Source organism: Heteronotia binoei, chromosome 4, assembly GCF_032191835.1.
Source record: "Heteronotia binoei isolate CCM8104 ecotype False Entrance Well chromosome 4, APGP_CSIRO_Hbin_v1, whole genome shotgun sequence".
NCBI lineage: Eukaryota > Metazoa > Chordata > Lepidosauria > Squamata > Gekkonidae > Heteronotia > Heteronotia binoei.
In genome coordinates, this window is record NC_083226.1 from 154,919,532 (window position 1) to 154,939,034 (window position 19,503).

The window sequence follows — 19,503 nt, forward strand, 5'->3', positions numbered from 1 at the left end:
TTGCATTGGCCTTTTTAGCTACTGCTGACTTACATTCTGTGTATGGGCCACTAAGACCCCTAGATCATTTTCGCACATTCTACTGCCAAAACAAGTCTCCCCCATGCTATAATTATTTATTTGATTGTTCCTACCTAAATCCAGAACTTTACATTTATCCTTGTTAAAATTCATTTTATTTGTTTTAGCCCAGTTTTCTAGTCTGTCAAGATAATCCTGTATCCTGAAAATTTAATAAACATTCCCTCTGTTCCTTCATCCAAATCATTTATAAAGATGTTGAACAAAACAGGTCCCAGGATAGATCCTTGAGGCACTCCACTTGTCAGAGGATGAGGAACCATTCACGAGCACTCTTTGGGTGCAATATGTCAACCATTTACAGATCCACCGAACAGTAACAGGATACAAACCACACAACTTGTCTACAAGAATAGTATATGGGACCTTATCAAAAGCCTTACTGAAATTAAGATAAGAGGTATGTCTGTAGCATTCCATTGATCCAGCAAGGTAGTAATTTCTCAAAAAAAGGAGATAAGGTAAGTCTGACATGACTAATTCTTGAGAAACCCATGCTGGCTTAGTAATCACAGCCATCTTTTCTAAAGGTTCCAGGACTGACTATTTGTTCTAAAAGTTTTCCAGGTATAGACATCGAGCTGATAGGTTGGTGGTTACTCCTTTTCCCTCTTCTTGAAGATGGGGACAACATTTGCCTGCGTGCAATCTTCTGGCACCTCACCTGTTCTCCAAGAATTCTCACAAATAATGGCCAGAGGCCCAGAAATTACATCTGCAAGTTTTTTTAGTACCCTTGGACTGTCATCTGGCCCTGAGGACCTCATTTCATTCAAAGAAACTAGGTGTTTATGTACTACCCCTATGCTGATCCTAGGTTGGAACGTCATACCCTCATTATATGTTCTGTTTTTGCCATGTTGAGCACCATTTCCCTCACAAGAGAAGACTGAGGAAAAGTAGGAATTGAGCAGTTCTGCCCTTTCTTCATCACCTGTTACAATTTCACTTTACCAACCTCATAATGGATTTACCATGTTCTTGCTCTTTTTCTTTGTACATAAGAAATGAACCTTTTGTTGTTTTTAGCATCTCCCACTAGCTTAAGCTCATACTGATGACAGCTAAAGCTTTCCTAACTCTTTCTCTACAAGCACTGGTTATTTGTTTATATTCATCCTCGGTTATAAGACCCTCCTTCCATTTCCTAAATGAGTTTTTAAAAAATTTCTCATATCTTTGGAGAGCTGTTTATGGAGCCACCGTGGCTTCTTTGGGCTCCTCTTATTTTTCCTTGTCATAGGAATTGTTTGTGATTGTGCCTTCAATATTTTGCTTTTATGGAACTCCCACTTGTCTTGAACTCCCTTCTCCTAAAGTATTTCTGACCATGGGATTTTACCCAGCATCACTCTAAGTTTGTCAAAATTTGCTTTCCTGAAGCTCAGCCTATATGTCTGGATATGACATCATGCCACTCTTGGGATCACCACAAAAACTGTGTGGTAAAACTACAGAGTCTCTGGCAATTCTCAGTGTGATGTGACATCACTTCTATGTTTCCCCAGGAAGTGATGTACTGCCATTACCCTATGGTGCCCTCCCATGTCCCCACCATCCCAGATTCTAGGTGAGTGGGTACAAGAAACAGGGGGTTTTTTAGCAGTAGAGCCCCTGCCTTTAGGTTCTCCTATTTCCTGCTTTCTTTTTCTTTTTCTTTAGGCACCAGTGCAAAACATGTCTTTTTAACCCAGGCTTTTAACTGAGGGGTTCCACTTTTTAAAAGCGATGTTATGGTCTGTTTCTATCCTGGGAAGTGTTTTATCAATATCATATGAAACTGTTGGCTATTTGTTTTATGCTGTTTTTTATGATTTGTTTGGTTTTGTTGTATTGATTTAGTTGTGAGCCATCTCTCGCAAGCCTTTAGAGAAGCATTATCTAAAAAGGTAAAGGTAGTCCACTGTGCAAGCACTGAGTCTTTATCGACCTATGGGGTGATGTCACTTCATGACGTTTTCTTGGCAGACTTTTTTATGGGGTGCTTTGCCATTGTCTTCTCCAGTCATCGGCACTTTACCCCCAACAAGCTGGGTACTCATTTTACCAACCTCGGAAGGATGGAAGGCTGAGTCAACCTTGAGCTATTTACCTGAACACAACTTCTGCCGGGATCAAACTCAGGTTGCAAGCAGAGCTTGGACTGCAGTACTGCAGTTTACCACTCTGTACCACGGGGCTCCTAAATTTGCACCCCTCTAGGAATAAATAAATACATACAACCCCCAGTACCAATGCAGACTGAATAGCACTTGTAATTCCAAACAGAATGCAGTGGTTTGGGTGGTGACCAATGAAAGACTAGCAGAACGTGTCCCACTAAGGGCAGAATAGCTCCCCCATCTGTATTGTGGCAGATCATCCAAATGAGAGCTTTTAAACTTGAACTGAAAATGAAAACTCTGTCATTGCATTAATCTTTTCTTAGCTCGATAGCCTGAATTCTCTGCAACAGTAGAGCGTTTTCTGTGCATGCCTCTGGCTCCAAAAAAAGAGAGAAATGTCTGTGCACAGCTGGATGTGCCACTAGGGAAGTCATTATTTAAAATGCAGGATATGAAAATAAACATTGTACCATGGGTGGAGAAAGTGTGAAGAGATCACCCAGGAACGGTTGAAAAACAAATCATTAATTGGAAGAAGCTTGTCTGCCAAATGCCATAATTACCGGCCTTGAGTCTGGTATAAACTAACGTTTTCAGTAATGAACTTGTATCTGGGAATAAAAGATGCAAATACCACAGCTCTGAAACTTGCTGCTTCTGTGAAAGAAAACCCACATCGTTGGTTGACCCGCTTTGTCAATCTTTGCAGATCTACGTTCTTTTAAGCCCATTGAGTTCAATGGATTTATTGCACTGATCAACTGACATAATAAACAGCTGAATTACACACAGTACTACGAAATACTGTCATCATGTATGTATATGGCTGCATGTCATACCTGACAATATATGACTGATTCCTTGAATTCTAACAGCAAGTCCAGTGAATGTTAGTAACAGTGCTGAAAATGCAATCCCGAAGAGGGTTACATTCTGCTAATTCCATTGTATTCATGTCCTTAGAAGTCTGTAATGCTAAGGATTGCATTGTGGCTCTTGTAGGTGAAAGAAGGGTTAAGAAAGGTGAACCGCAAGGTTCACTCTCCAAGACTTAGGAATCAGGCCCATGCCTTTCCTAACCATGGAATCATCACAGGTTCCTCCCATATTACATGTACACATTACAAAGCCCTTGTGTTTGTTGAGGAACAACACAAGGACTTTACACCACACACAATGGGAGTTTTGTGTTCCCAAATGCACATCGGCTGTTTTCTCTTTACAACCACAGCACTCAGCAGCTACAGCCTCACACCACCACTGTTTGTTGTCTGCAAACTATCCCACTGAACCACTATTGGCTCTGCTGTGAAACTTCCATTCAGTCATGTAAATAATATAATTTTTACAAGGAAGCACTGTTGCCAGCCCTGCCCACACAGGGGGGCAGATGCCCCACCCCCAGATCCTGTTTTCCAATCTAAGTGGCAGTGGGAGGGGGGATATGCCATTGGACAGACAGCATGACGTCACTTCCAGAGTAACTGGGAATCATAGAGTTGGAAGGGACCTCTAGGGTCATCTAGTCCAACCCCCTGCACAATGCAGGGAACTCACAAACACCTCCCCCTAAATTCACAGGATCTTCATTGCTGACAGATGGCCATCTAGTCTCTGTTTAAAAACCTCCAAGGAAGGAGAGCCCACCATCTCCTGAGGAAGCCTGTTCCACTGAGGAATCGCTCTAGCTGTCAGGAAGTTCTTCCTAATGTTGAGCCAGAAACTCTTTTGATCTAATTTCAACCCATTGGTTCTGGTCATACCTTCTGGTCCTACTTTCAGAAAACAATTCCACACCATCTTCTACATGACAGCCCTTCAAGTACTTGAAGATGGTGATCATATCACCTCTCAGCTGTCTCCTCTCTAGGCTAAACATCCCCAGCTCCTTCAACCTTTCCTCATAGGACTTGGTCTCCAGACCCCTCACCAGCTTCCTTGCCCTCTTCTGGACCTATTTCAGCTTGTCTATATCCTTCTTAAAATGTGGTGCCCAAAACTGAACACAATACTCCAGGTGAGGTCTTACCAGAGCAGAGTAAAGCAATACCATCACATCACGTGATCTGGACACTATACTTCAGTTGATACAGCCCAAAATTGCATTTGCTTTAGCCACCGCATCACACTGTTGACTCATGTTCGGGGTATGATCCACTAAGACCCCTAGATCCTTTTTGCACATACTACTGCTAAGAAAAGTTCCCCCCATCCTATAACCATGCATTGGATTTTTCCTACCTAAATGTAGAACTTTACATTTATCCCTGTTAAAATTCATTTTATTGATTTTAGCCCAGTTTTCTAGCCTGTCAAGGTCATCCTGTATCCTGTTTCTGTCTTCTATTGTATTTGCAACCCCTCACAATTTAGTATCATTGGCAAATTTAATAACAATTCCCTATATTCCTTCATCCAAATTGTTTATAAAGATGTTGAACAAAACAGATCCTAGGACAGAAGTGATGTCACAACTTTCTATGACTCACCAGATAAAACCATAAAGTTTCTGGCAATTCCTAGAAAGGCATGACATTACTTACAGGTTTCTCCCCAAAGTGACATCACAGTGTTGTCAATAGCCTCCCCCTTATGTCCGCAACCACCCCCATCTCCCAGTGGTTTCCATGCCTGGCAACTCTCCAAGGGAGCCAGTAGTGGCTCTGGGGATGAAGATACTAAAACTGTGTGTGGGGTGGGGGGGAGGAAGGCTACAGCCTGGGAGTGGGGGTCACAAAGAGAAAAAACCTGGTGTGCATCTTGGAGGCCCAAAACTCTCATCTCAGATGTGATACAAAGCTCTGCAAAAAAACATAAGGTCTTGGAAATGTGAAGATGGAATCTGACTCTATAATAATTGGAGTTTCTGCAACTTGGATTCTTTGCACTGTGGGTGCAGCTGCTTTCACAGATGAGCACTTTCCCATGAGCCTTCCTGCTGCAGCCTGCTGTGCCCCCCCCATCCTGCTGTGTATGGGGGGGACATTGGCAGACCCTCAGCAGCAATGTGGGTGGTCTTCAGGGAGCCTACAGTGGAGGGGAAACACCTGTTTGCCAAACTTCTAAACATCCAGTACGATTTAAAAAACACATCTTCCGAAAGGAGTGAAGAAAAAAATGCTAGTATTCTGAATACACAAACATGGGGCCTCCAGCTATACAGTTTGCTAATGTCTTACTAGTTGGAAATAATAACAAAGTACATTGATTGTCAACAGTGGAAACCTAGTAAAAGACAGTGGGAAGACCACATTTGAAAGGCTGCATAGAGCTGTGGTAGGATGTTTCTAGGAAGGCAAACTGGAATTGGCTCTCAGAAGGCTATTTAGGGTGTCCAGGGGAGAACAGAGGAGACTTAGGGTTGTTTAGTCTAGTAAAATATAGGCTTGGAGTGGACACCTCCCATCTCTAAAAATAGAATTATGAACATTGGGTAAAGTGAAATGCTAAATATATTAAAGGACAATTGTTGGCATAAATTCAAATGCATATAAACGGGACGTGAGTGAATTTAGACTGGAAATTAGCCATCAGGGGGATGCAGTTCTGGAACAGACTTCAGTTGCGTTTGAAGATGAAATGTGGAAACTTTATGAAAGGCAGTCAACAGCAAATGGTGGGGGTGGGGGGTGGACGCTGGAATTTCCAGTCACAGTTTTCTCATATTTCTTGGTTTGTCTCCTCTGACTCCCTTTTCCCATGTGAAGAGTCTTGATCATCTAAGCTATGGTATCAGTTTTGTATAATTAGTTATTAGCTTTTCTAAAGGCAGGTAACCTCAAAGCAATCTAAAACCATAAAAAATATCACAGTCAATAAAAGCAATGAGCATAATCTCTCTATCTGCAGGTGCAGGAGGAGGAGGACAACGATGAAGAAGAAGAAGATGAAGAAGAGTTGGATTTATACCCCACCCTTCACTCTGAATCTCAGAGCGGCTTACAGTCTCCTTTACCTTCCTCCCCCACAACAGACACCCTGTGATGTGAGTGGGGCTTAGAGAGCTTTCAAGGACAACTCTGTCAGTCACTATGGCTGACAAAGGCCATTCCAGCAGCTACATGTGGAGGAGTGGGGAATCAAACCCATTTCTCCCAGATAAGAGTCCACACACTTAACCACTATACCAAACTTGCTCTCAAGAGGGCATAGGGCTCCAGTAGGGCTATCATAGGGCTCTTTTTTTGGTGTCCATCCTCTTTCGGGATCTTTTAAAAAACTGATGAAAAGTTCCTCTTTTGGGGTTTGAAGATTAGGAATATTCCCAGTTAGTAGCAATGATCGCTTCTTAAATAGTATAGGGTATTTAAAATGAGATTTGCCACAGTAATCACTTGTTTGAAAGTAGTGAGTTGGTAAATATGTCCTTTTTTTTGCTTTTCACAATATTGGTAACCCCCTTCGCTCCAGTTATTCCTTCCAAGCTGCCTCTCCAACCCTGGTAGGACCAGAAGCCCCTATGCACCAACGCACAGGCAATACAGGCCTTCACTCATTGCTTACTCATAGCTTGTGCCCACTGGCATCTTTGCTATGGCTTAGGTACTTGCCAAGCCTAACTGATGGCACTGCTGACACTGCAGAGGCCACTTGGCTCAGCATATTCCAGACTGCCAAAGGCCCTCCAGAGCAGCAGCCCGCCAGGAATTACAGCCTTGGGACTGTAATGCCCCCCTTTGGCTGTGGATTTCCAGGCTAGAGTACTCAGGCATCCATTCTCAGGTCCTTTCAGCAGAGACGTTGCCTCAAAACACCAGCCATTTATTTGTAAGAAGGCAACTCAAACGACCAACAAATTCAGCTAACATACAGAACTGAAAGCTGAAACCAAGAGCTCAATAGGACCAAACTAAATTAAACAGGTATTAGGTGAGGAGCAGACTGTCCCATGACATAAATACATGTATACAAAACATATATGACAGGGTAGCCAGCCTCACTGATATTGCAACATCACTTCTGAGCAATCACTCAGAAGTGATGTTATGGCATTCTCAGTGCTGCAGAAATTTGTGCAATCGCTATAGTAAGGAGCAAAGAGGCTTCAGGGCATTCCTAGAGTGTTGCAGGTGCTGTGATGTCACTTCCATGTGCTCACTTGGAAGTGACATCACAGCATCTGTGCCATTACTTTCTCCACCAACTGTTTCTCTTAATGTTGTACCAAGGAAGAAACATGGGGGCAGGGGAAGACCCTGGGAGGTTGCCCACTACAGACTGGGAAGACACCTTGGCCAGTCTCCCTCTGTGCACATGCATTAAAATCAAGATACATCTTTTTCTAGCAGGAGCTCCTCTGCATATTAGGCCACACCCCCTGATGTAGTCAATCCTCCAAGGCCTTACAGAGCTCTTAGTACAGGGCTTACCGTAAGCTCCAGGAGGATTGGCCACAGCAGGGGGGGGCATGGCCTAATATGCAGAGGAGCTCCTGCTAGAAAAAGAGCCCTGCATGATCTGACCCAACCCCCTTTAGGAGATCTGAAGCTCTAAAGATCTGAAAGAGTGGGTGAAACCTGAGGAACAGCAACTCCAGTTACTCATAAGAACATTTATTCAATAATAGCTCCCCAAAAGATAAAATTTGGACACTTCATAAACCAGGCAAAGATACCAAATCCCAGCTACCGGTGGAAACAGTTGAAGCACAGGAGTTTGCCAGATGGACCTTCTAGGGTAGTAAACATGATGACAATGGAGAAAGTAAGGATGAGAACAAATGTTGAAAGTTGTTTAGCTCAGTTTGAATGTCCCTATTTTGATTTAATTTCTCCCTTGTGAGAAACATATATATCTATGTCCATGATTTAATTTCTCCCTTGTGAGAAACAAATCCACTTTGGTACTAGTCTCTCTTTCCTCATGCCAGATTGTTCCTGTTAGAAAGAAAATACTTTTTCCTGACATTATTAGTATCAATTGGCATATAGTGCAAAAAAGATATAACAATGGTAAAGAAGAAACAAAAACAATGAGCAGCAAAACGAAGGAAAATGAGGTGAATTTGAACCAAAGAGACAGAAAATATACAAAGGGCCAAATTGGTTCCCATCAATGAGAAAGCCTAGCTTGCTTTCTCGTCAGTAAAAAGAAAAATTCTCCATGTTTGATATTCTGCCAATATGGTTCCCGAATATGGATGTCTTTACCCACAATCCCTTTCTCCACCCCATTTTTCCAAATACAGCAATGATCCCAAGGGCTGTCTTCCCACTAGAGTCTTCCTATGTGAAACTTTCTCTGAGGTTTGTGGGTCACTTCGAGAAAACTAGCATTTTCTTCTGTCACTCCCACTGTGTATAATGATTTGTTTAAAAAATACAGAGAAACCGCCATGCCAACTTTCTTAGAAAATTGAAGTCATATGTCAGTGGGAGTGTGCCTGAGGGTAAGAAGAAATCTGTGTTTCCTGGGAACAGTAAAATCTCAAGAACCCTGCTTGCAAGCACTGCTTCAATGTTTGATAAAAACCATTCCTTTCCTCCTTCTTGCATCAACAGATACTCACAGTGCAATCCTAAACACAATGACACCCATAAATGGATTTAGGTGCTATTCTGTTTAGGATCGCACTATATTGCATAAATCACATATTTGCTTTCCACAGAGCTACATGCTCCAATAAAGAGCACAAATCCCAATGTAGAAGAGGACTGTGTTTCCAATAATGCTTTCGTATAAAGGACTAGTGCCAATTTCTATCAGTTGGAATAATTTTTGGAATAAGAACATGAGAACTGCCTTCCCAGATAAGAAGGAAGAGTCAGCGTCTATGTCTATGCCACCTTGTGTGTCTTCAGGTGGTTTGTGCCTGGAACTCAGATTGTTAAATATCTCCAACATAATATGGAAGGGTACTTTTAAATTTTATGTGAGCCTTTTTAAACTGGAGAGGATTTCCAGCCCTTACATAAATAGCAGCTAAAGGACAGAGCTTGGAAAATTTAGGTGCTGAAGACAAGTTGATTAATCTGAACTGTTCTAGGTCACTTTTACAGGATAGATGAGATGATAAGTTTATTAGGTTGGTAAACAAAACAACATCATTCATTCTGATGAAATTACTACTGAAAGATGCAAATAGAAAATGCTCCCCATGGTATATTGGTTTATCATTTCCAGGGCTTTTTTTGTAGCAGGAACTCCTTTGCATATTAGGCTGCACCCCCCTGATGTAGCCAATCGTCCTGGAGTTTACAGTAGGCCCTGTACTAATCCCTGTAAACTCTTGGAGGATTGGCTACATCAGGGGTGTGTGGCCTAATATGCAAAGGAATGCCTGCTACAAAGAAAGCTCATGTCCTTTTCATGTTCTTTTACTATTTCTAAACATTTTTATTTCCTAGTACATAAATATAAAAGAATCTTTACACTGACATGCTGCAGTACCCTTCCAACAACAATAGAAGTGGCTTTACTTAAAAATAACAGATTCAAGTGGGTGGCTGTGTTGGTCTGAAGCAGAAGAGCATAATTTGAGTCCAGTGGCCCCTTTAAGACCAACAAAGGTTTATTCAAGATATAAGCTTTTGTGTATATGTGCAGTTCTTCAGATACAGCTAAATGGAAATTAACAGTCCGTACATATAGACAGAGGGTGAGTAGCAAATTACTATACAGCATATTAAAGTTATTTGACAGATGCAAGAACCAAACAGGAATAAGCTTTAATATGCTGTATGCTAACTTGCTGTTCACCTTCTGCCTATATGTGTGTGTGTGTGTGTGTGTGTGTGTGTGTGGACTAGCAACTTCCATTTCAGTGTATCTGAAGAAGTGTGTAGTGTATCGGACTCAGCGCAAGCGCCGCGCGACCCGAGCCACCCTCGGGTCGCCGTGCGCAGCGCGGGAAAAGCCACTGCCAATCCTGACCAAGGGCGGGAAGTTTAACTGGCCAGGATTGGGCTGGCCAGCGAAGGGGATGTTCCGGGAGGCATGTATATATTAGCGGACCCGGCCGCGTGTTCTCAGTTGCGTGTGATGTACTAGCCAATAAAGACCGATGCCTTCACCACGTCTCGTCTCCCAGTACATTACACTGGCGACGAAGGTGGGATCTAGATAGGTCCGGCCGCCCCGAGGGGGACCTGACCGGGCCGGAGACGAGGAAGGCGTGAGACCGCAGGATCACACAGCCCGCCGCCACCATGGCGAACTCTACAGTAACGACGGGCCATCTTGCGGAATTCAACCCGGAGCACCCCGAGAGATGGGAGACCTACACCGAAAGGGTCGAGTGCTACCTGCGGGCGAACCTGATCGAAGATGACGACAGGAAGAGAGACGTCCTGCTGAGCGTCTGTGGAGAAGAAACTTTCGAGATCGCAAGAGGCCTCTCCGCTCCAGCTAAGCTGACCGAGAGGACCTACCGGGAAGTCGTGAGACTCCTCACGGGCCACTTTTCGCCCCAACCGTCCATCGTCGCCCGCCGATTCCTCTTCCACAAGAGGGACCAAAAGTCGGGGGAGACAGCGGCGGTCTACCTGGCGGCCCTTCGACAGATCGCCGGGAACTGCAATTTTGACAAAAGGGACGAAGCCCTGAGGGACCGTTTCGTCTGGGGCCTCCGAGACGAACGACTGCAGCAGAAGCTCTTCGCTAAGGAGGAGCTCACGCTACAACAAGCCTTCAACGAGGCGACGGCGTTCGAGAGGGCCACCAAGGCGTTCGGCCAGCCACGCGGCGAAGCAGTCCACCAAGGGGAAACTGAGCTGGAAGACCGAGCAGAGGAAGAAGCGTTTCAGCTCCGGAGGCCTCAGAGAACGGACACACGGGCCCCCGCGAGACAACGAGCGACGGAGAGGGCCACCGCCACCACCGGGTCCAGGTGCGCCAGCTGCGGCGACCCCCACGAGCGACGGGACTGCCCGTACCGCAACCTGGACTGCCGCAGCTGCGGAAAGACAGGCCACATCGCCCGGGCTTGCCGGGCCAAGAACAGCCGCCGCCAACCGTCAGCACATCACGACTCCCTGGACACACACACGACGGCATCCACCAGTCTGCAGGTATTGAACTTGCCCCTCTCGGCCCCAGACAAGGTCAAAATGTCGGTCCTAATCGAGGGCGCCCCCTGCATCATGGAAGTAGACTCGGGTTCCTCCATCTCTATCATTTCGGAGGAAACCCTCAAGAAACTATGTCCCCGCCGCCGCATCCAAACGAGGCCAGCGGACTTCGTACTGAGGGACTTTCAGAAGAACCCAGTACACATCGTGGGGTGGGCCCGGGTGCATGTAGAAAGAGGGGGTTTTAGGGGGCCCCTAGACATCCTAGTGGTCAAGCGCCAACTGACCACACTTCTCGGGTTGGCGTGGTTCAATCCACTGGGGATCCAGCTGGTGGGGGTGGACCAATTGCAGGCCAGCAATTTCGACGGGGTCTGCCGGGAGTTCCCCGAGGTCTTCGACGGGTCCTTGGGGAGCTACAAGGGTCCGCCCATCACCTTACCGATAGACCCAATGGTCAGGCCCATAAGGCTTAAAGCGAGGCGCGTCCCGTTCGCCCTTAAGCCTAAAATAGAGGCAGAACTGGACCGCCTAACAGCCCAGGGCGTCCTAGAACCTGTAACGTATGCGGAATGGGAGACCCCCATAGTAACGCCAGTCAAACCCAACGGGGAGGTTAGGATCTGCGCTGACTACAAGTGCACGATCAATAAGGCGCTGCAAGACAACCCCTACCCAGTCCCGGTGGTTAGCCACGTCCTCGCAGCACTAGCCGGGGCGAGGGTTTTTGGAAAGCTGGACTTAGCACAAGCATACCAGCAACTGCCGGTCGACGCTAAGACAGCGGAGGCGCAGACGATCGTGACCCACAGGGGAGCGTTCAGGGTTAAACGGCTGCAGTTCGGGGTCAGTGTAGCTCCGGGGATATTCCAGAGCATAATGGACTCTCTCTTGAAAGGGATCCCCGGAGTTCAACCCTTCTTTGACGACGTTTTAATCGCCGCCCCCACCGAAGGAGAGTTCAGCTGCCGCCTGCGAGAGGTCCTCAGACGGTTCCAAGCGGCGGGGCTGCGAGTCAAAAAGGAGAAATGTTTGTTGGGTGTTCCGCGAGTGGAGTTCCTGGGGTTCGCCGTGGACGCGGCTGGAATTCACCCGACGGCGGACAAGACCAGGGCCATAGTCCAGGCCCCTGCCCCCAAATGCAAGGCAGAACTACAGAGTTTTTTAGGATTATTGAACTTTTATCATGCATTCCTGCCACACAAAGCCGCCGTGGCGGAACCGTTGCACCGCTTGTTAGATAAACAGGCCCCGTGGGTCTGGGGTAAACGCCAAGCCGCGGCGTTCCAGGCAGTGAAAGACCTCTTGGTCTCTAACGCGGTACTTCATCACTACGATGAAAACCTACCCCTGATCCTGGCTTGCGACGCCTCCCCCTACGGAGTAGGAGCGGTCTTAGGGCACCAACTCCCGGACGGGAGAGAGGCGCCGATCGCTTACTACTCCCGGACTCTGTCCCCTGCCGAGCGGAACTACGCCCAGATTGATAAGGAGGCCCTGGCGATCGTGGCGGGGGTGCAAAAGTTCAACGACTACCTCTACGGTAGGCGTTTCACCATCGCCACTGACCACAAGCCGCTCCTCGGCCTCCTAGCCCCCGATCGTCAGACCCCCCAGATTCTGTCTCAGAGGGTTTTAAGGTGGAACCAGTTCCTGAATTCATACACTTACGCTCTGATACACCGCCCCGGTAAAGCAATGGGTCACGCAGATGCCCTCAGCCGCCTGCCGCTACCCACAACGGACCCAGATCCCGCCCCGGCACACGGGGTGATGCTCATTGAGTCGCTCCCCGAGCGCCCACTGCACGCGGACGAGGTGGCTCGGGCGACTGGGAGAGACCGCATCCTCGCACGGGTCAGGGACTGGGTGGGAAGGGGGTGGCCCTCGGGCAAGGTGGAAGAAGCATTTCGGCCGTTCGCGTCCAGGAAGGACGAGCTATCGACACACAAGGGGTGCATACTCTGGGGGAGCCGGGTGGTGGTGCCCCCCCCCCTGCGCAGACAGGTATTGGAGGATCTCCACGAGACCCACCCGGGCATCGTGAGAATGAAAGCCCTGGCCCGGAGCTACGTGTGGTGGCCGGGCATGGATGAGGAAATAGAGGGGTGGGTAAGAAGGTGCCAACCATGCCAGGAGTCCAGACCCAATCCGCCGTCCGCCCCGGTCCACAGGTGGGAGTCGAACGGGCGGCCGTGGTCCCGCCTCCATGTGGATTTCGCGGGGCCGTATCAGGGCCAGATCTTCTTTATACTTGTGGACGCATATACAAAATGGCTAGAGGTAATCCCGGTGGCCTCGACCTCCACCGCAGCAGCAGTCAGGGCGCTCAGAAGGGTCCTCTGCACACACGGGATCCCTGACACCCTGGTGACGGACAACGGCACGGCATTCACCTCCCGGGAATTCCGGGAGTTCACCGACCGGTACCTCATAAGGCACATAAGGTCCGCCCCATTCCATCCAGCCACCAACGGCCAGGCGGAGCGCATGGTGCGGACCACCAAAGAGGCCCTTGGCCGTATAGTACATGGGGATTGGGACCACCGCCTCTCAGCATTCCTGTTCCACAACAGGATCACCCCAAACCCTGTAACCGGTTTCAGCCCCGCAGAACTGCTCATGGGGAGGAAACTGACCACTCGTCTAGATAGGCTACACCCGGACCGGGCGCCGGATGTCCGCGGGTCCCCCGAGGTCCGGGAAGCAGTGAGAGGATTCTTTCCGGGCGACCCAGTGTATGCGAAAAACTTCGCAAGCGGCCCCGAGTGGTTGGCGGGAAGGGTTCTGAGGGTAACAGGCTCCCGGTCATACGAGGTAACCACCGCCGGAGGCCAGGTGCTGAGGCGGCACATCGACCAGCTGCGCCGCCGCACCCTACCCGAGGAGACAGAAGAGGCAGTGAGTAGGGAACCGCCAGCAACGGAACCGCCAGAAGGGGCCCCGCCAATACAGGAGCTACCCACGTACGAGGCCCCCGCAGCCGCGGGACCAGAACCGGAGCCAGCACCCGACCCGGGCCGGCAACAGCCAGAAACGGCGCCACCCACGTTGGGATCGGGCCCCACACCAACGGCAACCCCGAGGAGATCAACACGGGAACGCAGGACGCCAGCGTACCTACAGGACTATGTCGTTTAAACTAGGAGGGGAGGAGTGTAGTGTATCGGACTCAGCGCAAGCGCCGCGCGACCCGAGCCACCCTCGGGTCGCCGTGCGCAGCGCGGGAAAAGCCACTGCCAATCCTGACCAAGGGCGGGAAGTTTAACTGGCCAGGATTGGGCTGGCCAGCGAAGGGGATGTTCCGGGAGGCATGTATATATTAGCGGACCCGGCCGCGTGTTCTCAGTTGCGTGTGATGTACTAGCCAATAAAGACCGATGCCTTCACCACGTCTCGTCTCCCAGTACATTACAAAGTGTGTGCTTACAACAAAAGCCTGTACCTTGACTGGACTCAAACTTTGTTTTTAAATACCAGTTACTGAACGCTCATGTAATTCTGTACCCTAAAGTGAGAGAGAAACATATCATCCCTTGGATAAGAGATTTAGATGAAACTTCTGAGATCCAAAGGATATGTTTTCTTTTAAATGGCTCATCACAAAAGTTAACCATCGACATAACAAAGTTTCTTTCAGCAGCCTTTTTTGTAAGAGAGAAAAACTTCTCTTAAAGTCAATGGATGGCATTTTTGCCCAATAAGCATTAGCTCGAGGAGCAAGAAGAACCAGGATATTCAGCTTTCCAGCCACAGGCAAGTACAGGCTCGATGCTGGCAGTTAATTACAGCTTGATGGAAATTTAAAAGGAAACGGTTCCTTTTAAAACCCAAGTATCAGGGGTGGGGGGAGACAAAGGAATCTTATTGCATTTTGTTTTCCATGTATTTATGCTTTTGTCAACCGTTTTGGGTTCTCCTCTTTTCACTGCTGGTTTTGTGGAGGGGTAGAACATCTGCTTTCATAGAATTATAGAATCATTGAGTTGGACAGGACCTCCAGGGTCATCTAGTCCAACCCCCTGCACAATGCAGAAAACTCACAAATACCTCCCCCTAAATTCACAGGATCCTCATTGCTGTCAGATAGCCATCTAGCCTCTGCTTAAAAACCTCCAAGAAAGGAGAGCCCACCACCTCCTGAGGAAGCCTTTTCCAATCTAACAGTTTGCATCATCTCCATCTCCAAAAAGGATCAGGTAATAGGTAATGGCCCTGACCTGGATAGCCCAGGCTACCCTGCTCTCGTTAGATCTCAGAAGCTAAGCAAAGTCAGCCCTAGTCAGTATTTGGAAGGGAGACCACCAAGAAATACCAGGGTTGATAGAGAGGCAGAAAAGGCAAACAACCTCTGGAAATCTCTTGCCTTGAAAACACCATGGGGTTGCCATAAGTTCAATGTGACTTAGCAGCCAAAAAAACCAGAAGGTGATGTGGAATGATATTACAGGGGTGGCCAATGGTAGCTCTCCAGATGTTTTTGCCTACAACTCCCATCAGCCCCAGCCATTGGCCATGCTTGCTGGGGCTGATGGGAGTTGTAGGCAAAAAACATCTGGAGAGCTACTGTTGGTCACCCCTGATATAGGACAGCCTGATCTCATTGGATCTCAGAAGCTAAGCAGCGCTGGCACTTGGATGGGAGACCACACACATGATGCAGGGGACTGAACCTGGGACCTTCTGCATGCAAAGCAGCAGCTCTTCCACTGAGCCACAGCCCCTCCCCAAGGACCACTTTGCAAAGGAAGGCAATTACAAACCGCCTCTGCTTAATCACTTGCCTTGAAAACCCCTTGCTGAGGTTGCCATAGGACAGCTGCGACTTGCTGGCACTTTATGCACACATAGTAGGTGATGTGAAGAAGAAGAAGAGGAAGAAGAAGAAAAGGAAGAGGAAGAAGACGAAGACGAAGACGACAACATTGGATTTATACCCCACCCTCCACTCTGAATCTCAGAGTTTCTGAGTGGCTCACAATCTCTTTTACCTTCCTTCCCCACAACAGACACCCTGTGAGGTAGGTGGGGCTGAGAGGGCTCTCACAGTAGCGGCCCTTTCAAAGACAACTCTTCGAGAGCTATGGCTGACCCAAGGCCATTCCAGCAGCCGCAAGTGGGGAAGTGGGGAATTAAACCCGGTTCTCCCAGATAAGAGTCCGCACACTTAACCACTACACCAAGCTGGCTCTCTGCATGAGACCCTGGAGAGCTGCTGGTAGTCAGAGTAGATTATACTGACCTTGGTAGACCACTCTAAATCAAAGGTAGGCTCAGGGCTTTTTTTGAGCAGGAATGCAGTTCCGGGTGGCTTGGCATCAGGGGGTATGGGTGGCCTAATATGCCAATCAGTTCCTGCTGGGCTTTTTCTGCAAAAAAAAAAAGCCCTGGGTAGGCTCATGTGTTCAGGTGATTCATTTGTATTGTGTGTAGGTATCGTACAGCTTTGACACACACTTATACCATTCATATGAAATGTATAATGCTCTAATGTTCTGAAGGAACTGCTAGCATTTTTGGTCGAGTGCTTTAAAGGTACTTTCAACAGGTCTATAATGGAATCCAGGTCCCAAAAAAGTCCTCTTCATGGGGCAACTCCTAATTATTTCAGCTTGGGGAGAGGAAAAGGGAAACCAGCTGGAAGGAAGGCTGAATGTAGCCCATTTTTCTGAGGTTTCCATTTCCACCAGGAACTCTGGAATCAGCAGTTTTAAGGGTTTTTTTTAAAATTTGCTGACTGGATTGAGTCAGGGGGAATTAAAACGAGATAAGCTAGCATTCTTAGTTGCATGCTCCGTTGTGTTACTCTGGTGACAACCAGTTATGGCTCAGCATTTTTCCTAACTTTCTATGTTGCATTCATTCCTTCCTTCTTGTAAGGCAAGAAAATTTCTCCATTGAACTTTAGTTGCTTCTTCCCCCTCTTCTCATTGTTTTAATTCTGTGGTTTTTAACGTAATCGCACATGTTTTATTAGTTCCTACCTGGCTTGAATTAGCAGGAAGAAATGCAGGCTTTCACCAGTAAAATAAATTAAACACAGATAAATAAATGTCAAGAAATTGATTGCTTGAACCATATCCTGCTAACATTTTATCTTCTGTGCAATTAATAAAAGCAGGGCTTTTTTGTAGCAGGAACTCTTGCATATTAGGCCAGACACCCCTGATGTAGCCAATCCTCCAAGAGCTTACAGGGCTGTTAGTACAGGGCCTACTGTAAGCTCCAGGAGGATTGGCTGCATCAGGGGTGTGTAGCCCAGGGCTTTTTTTTTTTTTTTTTTTGAGCAGGAACGCACAGGAATGCAGTTCCGGCTGGCTTGGGGTCAGGGGGTATGGATTAATTTGCAAATTAGTCCCTGTTGGGCTTTTTCTACAATAAGCTCTATGTAAAACAATGGTGCTATCAAGGGGTGTGGCCTAATATGCAAATGAGTTCCTGCTGGGTTTGTTCTACAAACAAAGCCCTGGTGTAGCCTAATATGCAAAGGAGTTCTTGCTACAAAAAAAGTACAGGGATTACCACTGCATTGTGCAAAATAACCATACACACAGCAATGGATGTGAACGACCCTAAAGAACAGAGTTTAGTACAACTGTCCAGCTTTGTGGTTTGGTGACTAACAGTGAATGCTGCGTAATCAGCAAGTAAGGCAAACTTCAAATACAGGTCAGATCTGCATGTCTGGATAGGGGTCAAACCCTGTGCAAGCCCAGGTGTGAATTTGGTAGGTAGTAAGAGAGATGATTTGTATTTGGCTAGAGAAAGAAGTTTGAGTTTTTGCAGTTGGCCTGCAAAGAACCAGTAAGGAAACTTGCAGCAGCGTTTAATGGTAGTTTTTAGAAATGATACATCATCTTGGCACCTTTTAATCTCCCTTACTACCCTCCCTATTCTCTCTCTTCATGCCCTATCGCTATTTAGATTTGTCAACATTCAAGGAAGGTCTTTTTGTTTTGAATTCTGAAGCCCGGCACTTACAGAAAGGAGAGTGGAGTCTTCCGACAGTGGAATTCTATAGCCTGGCTGCTTGAGGGAATAAGTATACACCAAGTCTTATTACTTAGAAAAAAAGCAGAAGTTCTTTATTGGAAGAACCAATTTTGAATCCAATGGCACCTTTAAGACCAACAAAAGTTTATTCAAGGGATGAGCTTTCAACCTCTATATTCATTCCTGAAACTTTTTCCTGAGCTAAGACAAAAATGTGTGAGCTGGAGGCTAAAAAACTGTGAGCCAGCTCACACTAACTCAGCTTAGAGAGAACACTGCTGCTGGGAGCAGTTTGGCAGGGAGCAGAAGATAGAATTTCAGAAACTGCAGTGTCTCTTTTGTCCCTTTTTGCTGGCAGTTGAAAGCCTTTTTATTCCAAGAAAAACCTTTCCCATCTGTCTGAGATCCTGAGTGGGACTTTAAAATGCAGTTTTTAGGAAGGTTGGTGTTTTTAAAGCTTGATTTAAACTTGATGAGGGCAGGTAGAAGACCATGCTTCTGCCATCTTTCACATATCTAGTATATCACTGAAACAGGGGGAACAACTTTGGAGATCCATACCTGGGTGGACACTTTATAATACCAGTAAAATTTGAACAATTCTGGGAACACGAAGGCCACACATACAGGTTCTTCTCTCGTCAGCATTTTAAGAGCATAAGAAGAGGCCTGCTGGATCAGACCAGTGGTCCATCTAGTCCAGCATCCAGTCTCATATAGTGGCCAAAAGTTCCTCTGGACGGCCAACAGCAGGGCACAGAGGCCGAGGTTTTCCCCTGATGTTGCCTCCTGAGTCCAGGATTCAGAGACTGAGTGCCTCTGAACATGGAGGTTCTCCTCAGTCACCATGGCTAGTAGCCCCTGATAGACTTATCCTCCATGAATCTATCCAAATCCCCTTTAAAGCTGTTTATTCCAGTTGCCAACACTACATCCTCAGGCAGCAAATTCTACTTTTTAATCGCTTTCTATCTTATTTAAATCAGCCCTGCTTTTCCTGTGAGGAGAGAAAAGACACGTCTCAATGTCATGGAATGTGCTGCTTTCAGATGAGCCTCAAACCTGGGATTAATTTATATGATCCCTGCGTGAGTCGATCCATGGCCTAACAACTCAGTGGGTTTAGGGCAACTTTAAGTAACATATCGTAAAAATGAAATGGTCCAGTGGTGAATGTAAAAGACCTTGTTATCGTCACATTCCTGACACTTTTACCATCCTCAAGTAAACAGATTGATGTCTCAATGCAAAACACTGACGTTTCAGCAAATATTTCCTGCTCATTGCCTTGGTATTCTTTATACACACTTTCTCAA